This window comes from Manis pentadactyla, chromosome 17 (genome assembly GCF_030020395.1).
Source record: "Manis pentadactyla isolate mManPen7 chromosome 17, mManPen7.hap1, whole genome shotgun sequence".
In the NCBI taxonomy this organism is placed as follows: domain Eukaryota; kingdom Metazoa; phylum Chordata; class Mammalia; order Pholidota; family Manidae; genus Manis; species Manis pentadactyla.
In genome coordinates this window covers 61885849-61898177 of record NC_080035.1, presented here as the reverse complement: position 1 = coordinate 61898177, position 12329 = coordinate 61885849, and the positions used below count along the sequence as shown (strand labels likewise).

Sequence of the window (12329 nt, the reverse complement as noted above, 5' to 3'; positions counted from 1 at the left end):
AGGAATTCCTTAGGCAAGTTACATTTCAATATACATTTGTAAAAGATGTAAGCCTCAGGAAAATGACTTGAAAGAAATTAAGATAAATAAATCACACGCTGTCTTTTACCAAAAGTTTTCAGACACAGTTGACCAGTGAATTCTAGTGATTCTAGAACTGTTTTTAAAAGATTAGAAGGACTTTATTGTGTTTTATTGCTTTACAGTTTGTGGGGTATGATAAAAGACTATTACAACCACACATGGGTAAAGTTTGTTCTGAGAACTTACTAACCACTCCTCAATTCAGCTCATACAGACCACAGAAGCTGTGAAGTAAAAATAGGTGTGAGATCACTGTCTTCCTGCTCAAGATCCAAAATTGTCAGCATGGGTAGGTGCTGGATGATTGGTGCTCAGGGGTGAACGCTACCCAAAACGAAGATGTCATGATTTCTCAGAGAAAAAAAATCATCTGAAAATGGCTGATACACCCTTAACTTATGAATTGAAATGGCTAAGCATCAATTGTCAACACTAAGGTAAATACAGAGAAATAGAGAAAAAAGTCAGATGTGGCCTTTGCTTTCCACTCCTGGTTTCACATGGAGTCCAGCAACGTGCATCCTTTCACGTCGCATGCAGTGGAAAATCATCAGCATCATCACCACAGTTTTGTGCTCGCACACCCCATCTCGGGGATTGCATGAGAGCTGTTTAGAAGGACTTGGTCCAAGGTCAAGTGAAAATTCAGCTGTGGAGGTTCCTCCAAAGAGACAAAACTATGATGCCTTCAAGATGCCTCATGCTCCCCTTTAGCGTAGGAGGAAAGCACACAGTTGCATGACAGCTGCGGCTGCCCCTGGCTCCCCAGCACCTGGAGCTGAGCCTGGACGGTGCCCACAGCCTCCTTCCCCTCCTAGTGAGAGAGGTGGACAGGAAGGCTGGCAACAAATTTCTGAAGCTGAACTCTTCCCTCCAAACCAGGTGGCTTCATAACAAATACCATCCTATGTAGATCTAAAGTATCCAGTTTTCAACAGGAATTCTTCCAAGCACAAATATGTAATGTTACTTCCAAAAATTTTTTTTCAAATTCCACAATATTGTGAATGCATTTAACATAATTAAAAATTACTGACTTATGAAAGTGAAATCTTACTCATAATACTTGTCAGTTGAAATGTAAATTGTCTCTTATATTTTAAATAACAGTCTTTAATCATGTTTTGCAGGCAGGAACAGTAAGAGTATATGATTAAAAGATTAATTTATCAACCTGTAGGCACTTAGCCAAGAAATCTGAGAGAATCCAAAGTACAGGAGCGACAAGGTGGAGTAGAAATGAGGTCACTGGATCACATTTCTTTCTTGCTGATCAACTTGGAAATCAAAGGAATTAAGTAAATTCTGAAAACATAAATCAAGGAAAAGTTTAAGATTGATTCATGCCAGGTCTGGAAATAGGTGACATACATGCATGTTAGAGGTGAACATTGCAGGAAAACTTGAGATGGTGAAAAATATGCAGTTCTGTCCCTCAAAGAAGTAAATGATCTTGGGAAAAATTAATGTACATGAGGGATATAATGGGTAGGGAGGAATGTGTAGTCAGGAAAGTGTTTGAGCTGAGGGTAACAGCACCTGCCCTACTAATAAAGAATAACTCTATTAGATAATTCAGATTGGAATACCAGCATTACTACAGTTACATCTTTAAAATACAGCCATAGTGCTGTCATTTCCACTGGTGTCATTGATTGCATTGTTTGACTCTACCACAAATCAGCTATGAGATAACAGCATAGTTATTGCTGTTCCCCAGTTCACTGAGGACCTTAGAAGCATGTATGATTGTATTGTGTAATTTGTATTGGGCTGTATAATTATATAGTTACTTGTATGTATTATATAATTTGTGTTATATGGTTCCAGAGGGCACCATTCACATTGTAGCTATCGAGTGAATTTCTTGCAATACCAGAGTTGGTTAGTAACAGAGCTGTATCTTACTGGCAAAACTTCAGGACATGGGCAATTGAGTCACATGGACGCTTACCAGATGACTGGCCTTGGTTCTGGTATTTATAATCATTATAATCATTTATTTTCTTTGTGCCTCAGTTTCCTAATCTGCAAAATGGGAAAATAATATTTGTTTCACACATGTGTGGGAAGGATTAATGAGGTATATATGCATAGGACTTAGTACAAAATAGACATTCAATAAGTAATTGTAGTTACATAAATGCTATTATTTAAGAGCTAATGTATTTTGATTTCTAGGTGAGAACTCATTCCAGTTCATCCAGTACAGTCTGATATTTTTAACATGGGCTGATTCCATATAGCCTATCATTCAAACAGAAATTTTATGTGTAAACACACAAAGATACTCACATATACAAACCTTTTTAGGAAAATCTATGAGAGTTTGGCCATTGGGGTTTGCATAATAATCTTTCTTCCTAACAACATTTAACTGTTGTGATAGCTTAAATATTATTTCATTTCTTGGAGTAATCTAATTATGGGTTATAGAAGTTCCTTTCATTAAATTCTATAAAGTAAAATTTGTAAGAAGCACCTGGGTTAGTATAGAAAAGAAGTCTCCTTTCAGGAGTATGTGACAGTAGTTTCAGCGTTGTTTGGAAAAATTCTTCAAGTTTAATTTACTTAAACTAAAGATGATTAAAGATACTAAAATAAAAAGTGAAAAAAAAGTAACTTCCAATAGGACAAAGAAGAATCATTATCAGGGCAGGAGGAAAGAGAACGTTTCATTTTCAAATTAATGTAAGTTTTCAGTAAATAACTTCTTCCAAAAAAAATTCAGTCAGATGAAAAAGCACCCAGGATGGGTTTGATTAACAAGCATCAGCAGCCTGGTGCGTCAGTGTGTTTTGGGGGTATTTGTGAAGAAGATGGGAAGCACACCAGCAGATGTTACCCAGGAGTGCGGCGAGAAGGAGCAGTGGGGCTGAGCGGACAAAGACAGTCTTTCTAGTTGCTGGAGAGCTTCGGGCCCAGAAAGGCAGTGCACTGTGGGGGACAGAAAACAGCAGCCAAAGTTTGTGAGAACAGATTTTAGAAATATTTGTGATCAGTCATTCATTTTGCCCATATTTTGGAGGGTTCTATATGTGCCCAGGCACTGCTCTGGGCAAACCCACACAGCCTGCCTTCCTGGCCGTGCCTTCCTCCGGGGTGAGGGGTGGGGGCACTAGCCCAGAGGAAGGGGCCCATGCTAATGGAATGGGAAGACCCTGGCAGGGGCAGGTCTAGGAGGGGTCATCGGGAATATGGCTATTTTGCTGTCCAGTTGGTTCGATTTAGCCATTGATAATGTATCTATTATTTGCTAGTTATGCTTATTAATTATGCTTTTTATGCTTGGATGAAGTCACACAAACCTATGAAATATGGCTGCTTTATTAAGTGATAGCTAAGAACTTAACTTCTTCAAAAAAAAAAAACAGTATTGCCAGTGTTAATTATTGTATTTTACTTTGGTTGTTTTCTTTTTAGCATAGCCGAACAGTTGGGTGCTGGAGATGGTTGTATGCATCAAGACAAACGATTCCTACAGAGCAGGCTAAGGGAACTCCACAATGCCAAGCCAGTAAGAGGAGTTTTGAAGGGTCTAGGCAGATACTGAAATAGGCAAAATGTCCCATCGGCTCCTCTCCATCCAAATCTCCTCATCCAAAGAAAGAGAAAGAGGGAGGCCTTCAAGTGAGGAAAAGAAATGAACTGTGCATTCTTCTCCATCTGCCCCATTTCCAAAAATATCTTAGGTGCTGATTCTGATTCAAACTATGGCAACATAAAGTACGATGGGCGTCCCTGAGATGTAAAACCTGCCAGATTACAATCAAAAGCTGTCCCATCCATATCAGTAACGGAGAGTAAGTGAGTAATCTGCCAAAGATACAGGAAGCTGAAGAGTGAGATGTCATATCTAACTTTCAGTGCTAATGGACACTAAATGATTTTGAATTTCCTTTTTTTTTTCCAGCTTTGTAAATGGCCAAGCCTTTCATAATTGGCCTATTACTTGGCCAATTCCAGACCTACATAAAGAAATGTGCATGTGTGTTTTCTACAAGAAATTTTTAATAATATTTCAAGGTCAAAATTTGTAAGGATGTTGCAAAAGCTTTCATTTTGGAGAGCTTGATTACTAGCACTACAGTGACTATTATTGCCCGGGTCTCACGTATCCTCAGGTCTGTCCATTAAACATCTGAAACAACACTTACTTAAAATATTCCATACCCTCATTTCTAACTTGATATGCTGTTTTCTTTTTCTTTTATTCCTTAAACTTTCATCCTTTTAATAGGAAATAGTTGTATAATTCATATTCAGTTTTCTGCATGTAAGGGTTTTTTCCAAATAAAAAATAGAAAAATTAAAAATTGAAGTGTGGTTGGATGAAAGGCTGCCTAAAGCCCATTTGCCATTAATGGGTTTGACCTCAGGAAAAATGAAGACAAAACCACTTTTAGTGCATCAGTTGCAAATTGTTGATGCCAGCAGCAGCTTAGCTTTACAAAATTGTTAAAGAAGGAAGGGAGGGAGGGAGAGAGAGTAAAGAAAATGAGAGGAAAAACATGGAAATCAAAACAGTAGAATTGTCTTCAAATCAGAATGGCTGATGCTGAGGACAAAGGCAGCCCCGGGGTCGCTAGAGCTGTGTTTCTCGCTTTTGGTCTTGCTTCCTGCCCCGGCCGGAGCCTTTGTGCCCTGCCCACGCTGATCGGCGGGTGGAGGGGCTGGCCTTTGGGAGGGGATCTGGTTCTGATGAGGTCAGGCGAGCGGGCCCCCCATGCTGGAAGCGGTGCCCTCGTAAGAAGAGGAGGAGACAGCACAGCTCGCCGCCTCCACCAGCAGAGCACACGGGAGAAGGCAGCCGTCTATCCACAAGCCTGGGGGAGGGCCCCCACCAGGACCCACCGCTGCTGCAGTCCTGGTCTCAGGCTGCCAGCGGCCAGCACTGTGAGATACAAATGTGTGTGTGCAAGCCCCCAGGCTCGGGTGTTCCGCAAGGGCACTCGAACTCAGACACGTCTCTTGACCCAGGTCAACTCCAGGTGGTCGTCTGTGGTCCATTCTGGCACACTGTATCTGGAGCCTTGCTCCACGGTGCCGGACGCTTGCTGCGCTATGTGTGGACCTTAAGGGTGCTGCACCCTGACCTCAGAGTGTCCAGACCCACACACTGGGAGGAGCGAGTTTTATTCACTCTTGCTGGTGTATCTGCTCATATAGTGCAGAGAAGTATGCCCAAATAAGGCCTCATATACAAGGCAAGAAGCCCAGAGAAAGCTTTTTCAGCCAACATCCTTCCTGTAAATGTCAAACAATAGGTTGTTAATGGACCAATTTTTAGAGTGGCCTTCTGGAATAAACCATAAAATGGACATTCTACATGTCCTGCATTGCTACTTGGAATATGTGTTAGTTTGTTTCTATCAAACAAAACTTGCCAATCAATCTCTATCGTCACCAGGCTTTCTAATCTGCCAGCGTGTAACTCTAAGATTCAGTTTCCAAGTGCATTCTTTAAAAAAGTAGCTCATATCTTTATCCTCCAATATTTTTCTGCCAACCTGGACAGCTTTAGTTTTAGTAGTTTACATTTTGAATTAGTCACAATCTAAACATATTGTTGTGTTAGGTTAAACAGGAGCGACAATGGGAAACAAACGCATTCCTCTTGGGATGAACTGAATGAATGTTGTCACCTTACCTGTACAATCTTGCCATCAGGAGAGTGACATTATATGACAGTGGGATTTATCAGGTACTCCTTAATATCTAAAACATAGGCTGAATTTTAATTGGATATTTTTTAAAAGATTAGAAAACAACTCATTAAATAGAACTAAATAAAACTATATCTACACTATAGTATGCTATATATTATGTATACTCTATTATACATAACAAAGGTATGCCTAACATTTTCCTTAAATATAAACAAATGCATCCATCTATCTCTCTTCACATGAGGACTGGTAAAGATCAGGGGCTGAGGCTGGTTTTGCAGAGTCGGAAGCATAAGAATGTTTTTATACTTTCTTTAACAAAAAGAAAACAAAATGATTAATATCACATTGCTGGGGCCCTTCCAGGGTCTTAGAAGGGGTCTCCAGGGCAGAAAACTCAAAGCATGATGGTTAGTGACACATGACTCACACCTGTGTGACGGGCCACAGTCAAGGCAATCTAGCTGGCCTGGTCGGTGGCCTTCTGACCCCCTTGTCCAGGTGAACACCCCACTGACAGAGGGGTGGGTACTCACGACTGCAATGCCACGTGCTCCCTGCAGAGTCCTCGGTGTCCCCCCTCGATGTCAGTCTGTCCACAGCTCAGACACAGCTGCTGAGCCACTTTCCTGCTCCTAACTGTGACCGCATACATCAGGCCAGCTTGTCCCATGGACACGTGGCGGTTCACAGTCCTGTTGACCCCTCTGTCCCATGCAACTCGGTGGCTATGTGTGCCCCTGAGCCAGCCTGTTCTCTGATTCCGACTCCCCACCTGCTCCGGAATGCCCCCTGCCCTCTCCCTGTCTCCTCTGCTGGCTTCACCTCCTCAGTTTGCGAATTTGAAAGAGAAGTTCTGACTTAACTCCAGGACTTCTCAGACAAACTCCCTGACCTACTTCTCACTCAGATCTCTCTTCTGAGCTCGAGACCCAAACCGTTTAATTGGAATATTTTACTTACAAATCACAGTTCCTCCAGCTGGGTGTGTCCGGACCAACACAGCCACTCTCGTCGGGAGCTTGTGAATGGCTCGTGCACCGATGCGGCTGCTCGGATCAGGCCCAGAACACCTCAGCGTCCCGTCCGCACTGCGCCGCCGCGCAGCCCCGGGGGCCCCACTCCCTGACGCACCTGCGCCTCTGCATCCTCAGCGCCGCGTCCTGGTCGGCTCCCCTTTTTCCCCCTGCCTCAGCAACTCTGCTCTTTTAAACCTACGCACCTTTCTGCTTCATCATCCCCAGTTTTAATTACTGTGGTGGATTCTGATTCAGAAATTGGTATCCTTTGCCAAGGTCTTTATCCTGAGACTTAGACGAATATATCTCTTCAACGGGTGGAGATCGCCTCTTGGATCCCCCCCAGGAGGGCCACCTCTAGGGCCCCAGATAAGCTCATTATCTTCCCACGAACCCTACTTTCTCTTGATTCCAAGTTTGGAGACAGGCACCACCATCTGCCAAGACGCTCGAGCACAATCCTTTCCTTCCCTTATCTCCCTTGCTTCCCACATCGAATCGAATCCACCAGCCACGCCCCCGAGTGTCTCCTGAGCTCCTCGTCTGTCCTCTGCCCACGGCCGCCCCCTGATGCTCACCGTGGCCCCTCGCGGCGCTCTCACAACTGCTCGACCCCGCTCTCTGGTCCTAGCGATGTGGTCCCTTGCCAGGGCAAAGCTGACCGTGTCCTTCTCCTGCATAAACCTCACAATGGGAGAAACAAAGCCAAAGCCACTGCCTCACAATGGCTCCGCTTTGCTCTCAGAGTAAAATGCAAACAATGTGCAGAGAGGTCAGCGAGCAGGCCCCCACCACCCCTCCCTCCCCAGGCCCAGCACTCCCCCTCGCACTGTGTGGGGCGGCCACGCTGACCTCTGCACACCTGCCACAGGCCAGGTCATCGCCCCCTGGCACGGTCCCTCCCTCCTCACGGTTCTTCCTCAGGAGGAGCACTTGGGGCATTTGGGGCTGGACAGTGACAGGCTGCAAGGGTGTCCTGAGCACCACGGGGTGTTAGCAACATCCGTGACCTCTACCCTCAGACCCCAGTGACCCCCACTCCCACTAGGTACGCCCAGGAAACCCACCTTTCCACGGTCGCCACAGCGTGTCAGTGGGACAGGGTTCCACCCCTCACCACACCCTCCAGGCCCCTCATCCTACAAGCCCGGACTTGGGACCCAGCTGAGGCCCATACATGCACCGCCCCTCTGCCCGCCTGCAGCTCTGGCTGCAGCTGGGTGGGCAGGTCCCTGCGTGCTGACAGCCGCCTGCACAAGAGGCTCTGTGTTGCTCTCACCGTTTTCATTGCTGGACTTTCTCTGTAGCCCTGGACTCGCTCCATCTGGGCATCCAGGACGACCATCACCAGTGTGTGGAGGGTGAGTGGATAAACGCCCCAACCTCTTTTCCTTCAAACAAGAGCTCCTGGCCACATGCAATTTCTCAGAGGGTCTCCCAGGGCTTCGAGCCCATAGCTCCCAGATAACCAGTTCAGTGAGCGCCCTTTATTGGTTTTCATCCCTCCCTTTCTCACTTCCCCATGCATGACTCCAGGGATCATCTTCCAAATAGACCACCTGCTCCCAGGACCTCATCTCAGGCTCTTTTTGGATGAACTCAATTTCCCAGATCACTTCAGTTCGGTGCACCTGTATTGGCTATTAACTCTATGCTGGGAAATGTATTAGAGTTGAAAGGTCAGCAATAGCGTTGTCCTGATCTGAAGGAGTCGTAGCTGTTTTTGAGGGAGTGAGACAAGCAGACACATCGTCACAATAGAAAATTATGATTGCTGTAATAACAGCACATCCAAAAGGACTGTGGGAGCTCAGAGGAGGGACCAAGTCCTTCGCGGAGTGGGGGCAGCGGGAGTAGGGAGTCTGTGCTGCAATGCCCCGGACGGGGTGTGCAAACATGCTGGATGGTCAGGTAAGTGTGCTGCATGAAAAACAAAGGACAGTGACCGTTCGGAACAAGGATGAAAAGTGTGAGCTATTCGCTCCTTGAACTCAAGTGACAGAGCACCTGCCACGTGCCCAGATTCCTGCTAGGCACTGGGGACATGTCAGCAAGAAAGCGTTTGTGTGAAATTTTGTCATGGCCTGACGTTCTACAGCACGAACACGTCACTGACTTCCCACTTCTCTGCGCACATTCTTACATCAGGGACTATACTTTCTTGTGTGTTCCCATTTCATGCAGAATCTATCAAAATCTTCCATTTCTGAAGTTTTGCTCCATTTATACATCATTATTAGGTGATTTTGAGCCTAATTTCCTGAGCCATTTTGAGTGACTTAATGGAACAGAGATGAAGGACCCAAAAGGTTGCATCTCAGGAGCTTAAATATTGAGAAATTACATTTCTCAAACAGGTTTTCTTCCTCCCAGACGTCCCCCCAGCTTCTCAGCCCAGACCACTCTCACCCTTGCACCGAGAGTGGGTGTTTAACACTCGGATGAAAGAGAACTTCACCCACTGAGAGTCACTCAGGAAATTTTAGTCTGCAGACCTGACCCCGAGTCATTTGGAAAATCAGCCAGGAGACCTTCATCTGGAAAAATGCTGTGATGACAGAACCAAAAGTGGAAACAAAGGGACACATGTGGCCCCTGACTTGATGGAATGCACAGCCGTCTATGTCTTGGGGACAGACTTCTTTCCTGCTGAGGCTGGTACTCCCTGTCTCATAAACCAACTCGAGCCGGCCTTCTCCAGCACCTAAGGAGAGCACGCAGTGGCAGAGTGGTGTGGTCACAGGGCTGGCTCACACCAGGCTCATTCTCACGTGTGGAAGGTCACGTTTCTCACTCCCAATCCAGCATCTACCTACTCACCCACAGCCCAGCAGCCGGCCTCTATTTTTAAATGATGATCCCACTTTCTTACTCAGTCAACTGCCTTGCCTAAATAGTCTTCTCATCTATTTTTTTCCTCCTCTGGGGAACAAAGTATTTCCTGGCATCTTTTTCAAATTTGTTTTTCTTTTAATTTCTGTGTATGCCTCCTTTTCCCATCATCTGAACTGAATTGAAAATAGCATGTTGGGTCAATGGGCATTTTTTTGTCATTTCTGGAATAATGTTACGTTTCACCTCCAGGGACTCCGAAAGGGCCTTTGTGCTACTTGCACACAAGTACTTGCCTGAAACCAGCCCCGTGTCCCTGAAAACCTCCCACCTGGCTGTGTCATAAGCCTGGAATACTTACTGAAATAGAACTAGGGATGGCCTCTGTTAGGGACTGAGCGTGTGGGACCCCCCCCCAAATGCATATGATAAGGCCCACCACCCAGTGTGGTGGTATTTGGAGATGGGGTCTCAGGCAGGTAAGTGAGGTCAGATGAGGTCAAAGGGTGGGGCCCTCAGGCCAGGTTAGTGCCCCTGTAAGAGGCGACATCAGAGCTCTCCCACAGCCCCCAACCCCTGTCTCCCCCACTACGAAGGCACTGCAGGAAGGCAGCTGTCTGTAAGGCAGGAGGGGAGCTCACTCCAGGACTGAAAGGGCTGGTCCCTTGAGCTGCTGCTTCTAGGCTCCAGGCCTGTGAGAAAATCAGTCTTGGTTGTTTAAGCTCCCCCAGTATGTAGTATTTGGTCATGGCAGCCCCAGACAACACAGATTGCCTTATAGATGGTCACTGTTACCCCCTGTGTATCCCATCCCATAAACCTCTTCTAAAGGCGCATTTGGAGACACCTCCTGCCTTTGGGGCTGTGGTGGCTCTATTGACCATATGGACATGATCCTCTGGATACCCTGAACCCTGGCAGCCCACGCCTACAGTGGAGACTGCCTCTGCTGCATGCAAGCGTGCTATTAGGGCAAATGTTTGGCATATCCATCAGAGATTTTTGGGAGAATAAATGAAAATAAAACTTAAATTATCTATAATTCCACTGTTTTAAGATAAATAACAAGTATGTGTTGTTAAGATTAACTCTAGTCTTTTTTAAGTGAACATCTATGCTTAAACTGAGGTATATATGTGCATATGTTGCAAGTGTACATATAAGTACATGTATTATTTGTATGTATTTATGTATGTTATATACGCAGGTATCTAGTGGGTATGTGTTTCTGTGTGTACACCCTGAACCTGTATGCATATTATATATGGATACACACACATCACACCTATGATGGCAGCAAAGGATTGTGTCAGCCTAGATTCTCTGTGATTCTGAAGAATGAGTTAGACAATCAGAAAGTGGAGAAAGGGGAGTTCTTCAGATGTGTTGCTGAAAATTAGGAGAGATTCCCTTCAATGTTCTCTGAGAAATGAAAGCAAATGTTAGAATTCATTTTCATCTACTGCTGGGCAGCGGACTCCTCCCTAGATGCTGCTCCACACAAAGGCCGTCCCCTGGTCCTGTGGCTTCTATTTAGGTCAATATAAAAGTTTGTCAAATAGTCAAATAGTGCTGACCAGGCCGTTTCTATTCCAGCAGGTGTCACTTTCCTAGAACATTACAGTTTTCTGCATGGAACGTTTCTCTAAACAAAACATTTTTTTTGAGTAGGCACTTTTTAAATGGTAAAGTAGTATGTAAATATGGAATACTGCTCTGAGTAGAAATAGGGAAAACTCTGAAATCAAAGTACAAAGTTGATAAGGGGATAAAAGCTGGATGAAGACTGAGCTCTTCCCACCACCTCCACCGGGACCAGCGAGAGGCCACAGGAAAGTGCAGGCGGCAAACCTCCAGGAAGACGCAGGGCCAGCAGGCGGCCCTGACATCTCCGAGGCTCCACTGGGAGACCTGCCACGTTCCCGGGTCACTGGCCCCTTGCCATCTGCGTTTTGAGATGTCTGCAAGAGTGGAAAAATATTTTCTCCTCATTTTCAGCAGGAAATAATTTTTGTGTGTGATTGACTGCTCTAAATAGTCGTCATTCTAGAATTCACATTTTCATCAGCAAGCATCTCCTTTTGTAAGATGGTAGATCTGGTCAGGCTGTCCCAAGAGTTCAATTCTCATGACCTTCCATGACCTTGGAAAAGAAAGGACAGTGGGGGGGGTCTTGTTCGGATAGGGTCATCTTTAACTGTTGATTATGAACTTCTAAAATTACAAAGATGAAGAAAATCGTAGATTATTTCCTAAAGGTATTTTTTCTATGCTTTTCAAAGCTGGCTCAAAATGTGTCATCATGATGAAATGTAAGACATAAATAATGATTTTCAAACATTATGAGAGTTTTTTTCAAATTAAATGATTACACAATTCTTCAAAAAAAAAAACGGGTACAGGTGTTAGGTTTCTTTACAAGTTACCTGAAAAATGATCTCCTGAAGCTGATCAAGTGAGCAGCTTCGTCACTACTTGGCAGCAGTTGTGAAGGATGTGAAGTGTCCAGCCTGGGTGAGGAAGGGAAAAGGGGAGGGAGACCGTGAGATCAAAGCACGCGCACCAAGGAGAAACGGCCTTTTCCCTGTGGCTCTGAAAATCTTCTTTTAAAGCGATCTCCTCCCCGCCTATCTCATGTTTGGCACATAGCGTGTGCTACAGATGGCTACGCAGGGGCACAGCTGGTGCGTATCTGGCACTCGTTCTACGGTGCTCCCTGCCAGCT

At 45.2% G+C, this 12329-nt stretch overlaps 1 long non-coding RNA gene across 1 annotated transcript; it reads right to left on the bottom strand.

Moving 5' to 3' along the window:
- Positions 1 to 1256: 1256 nt before the first annotated feature.
- LOC130681417 (uncharacterized) lies at positions 1257 to 12116 on the bottom strand. The gene is made up of 3 exons (XR_008994557.1): positions 12031 to 12116; positions 2039 to 3021; positions 1257 to 1389 (listed from the first exon to the last, which is right to left on the bottom strand). It is a non-coding gene; the product is annotated as an uncharacterized LOC130681417 (long non-coding RNA).
- Between the last annotated feature and the right edge of the window lie 213 nt (positions 12117 to 12329).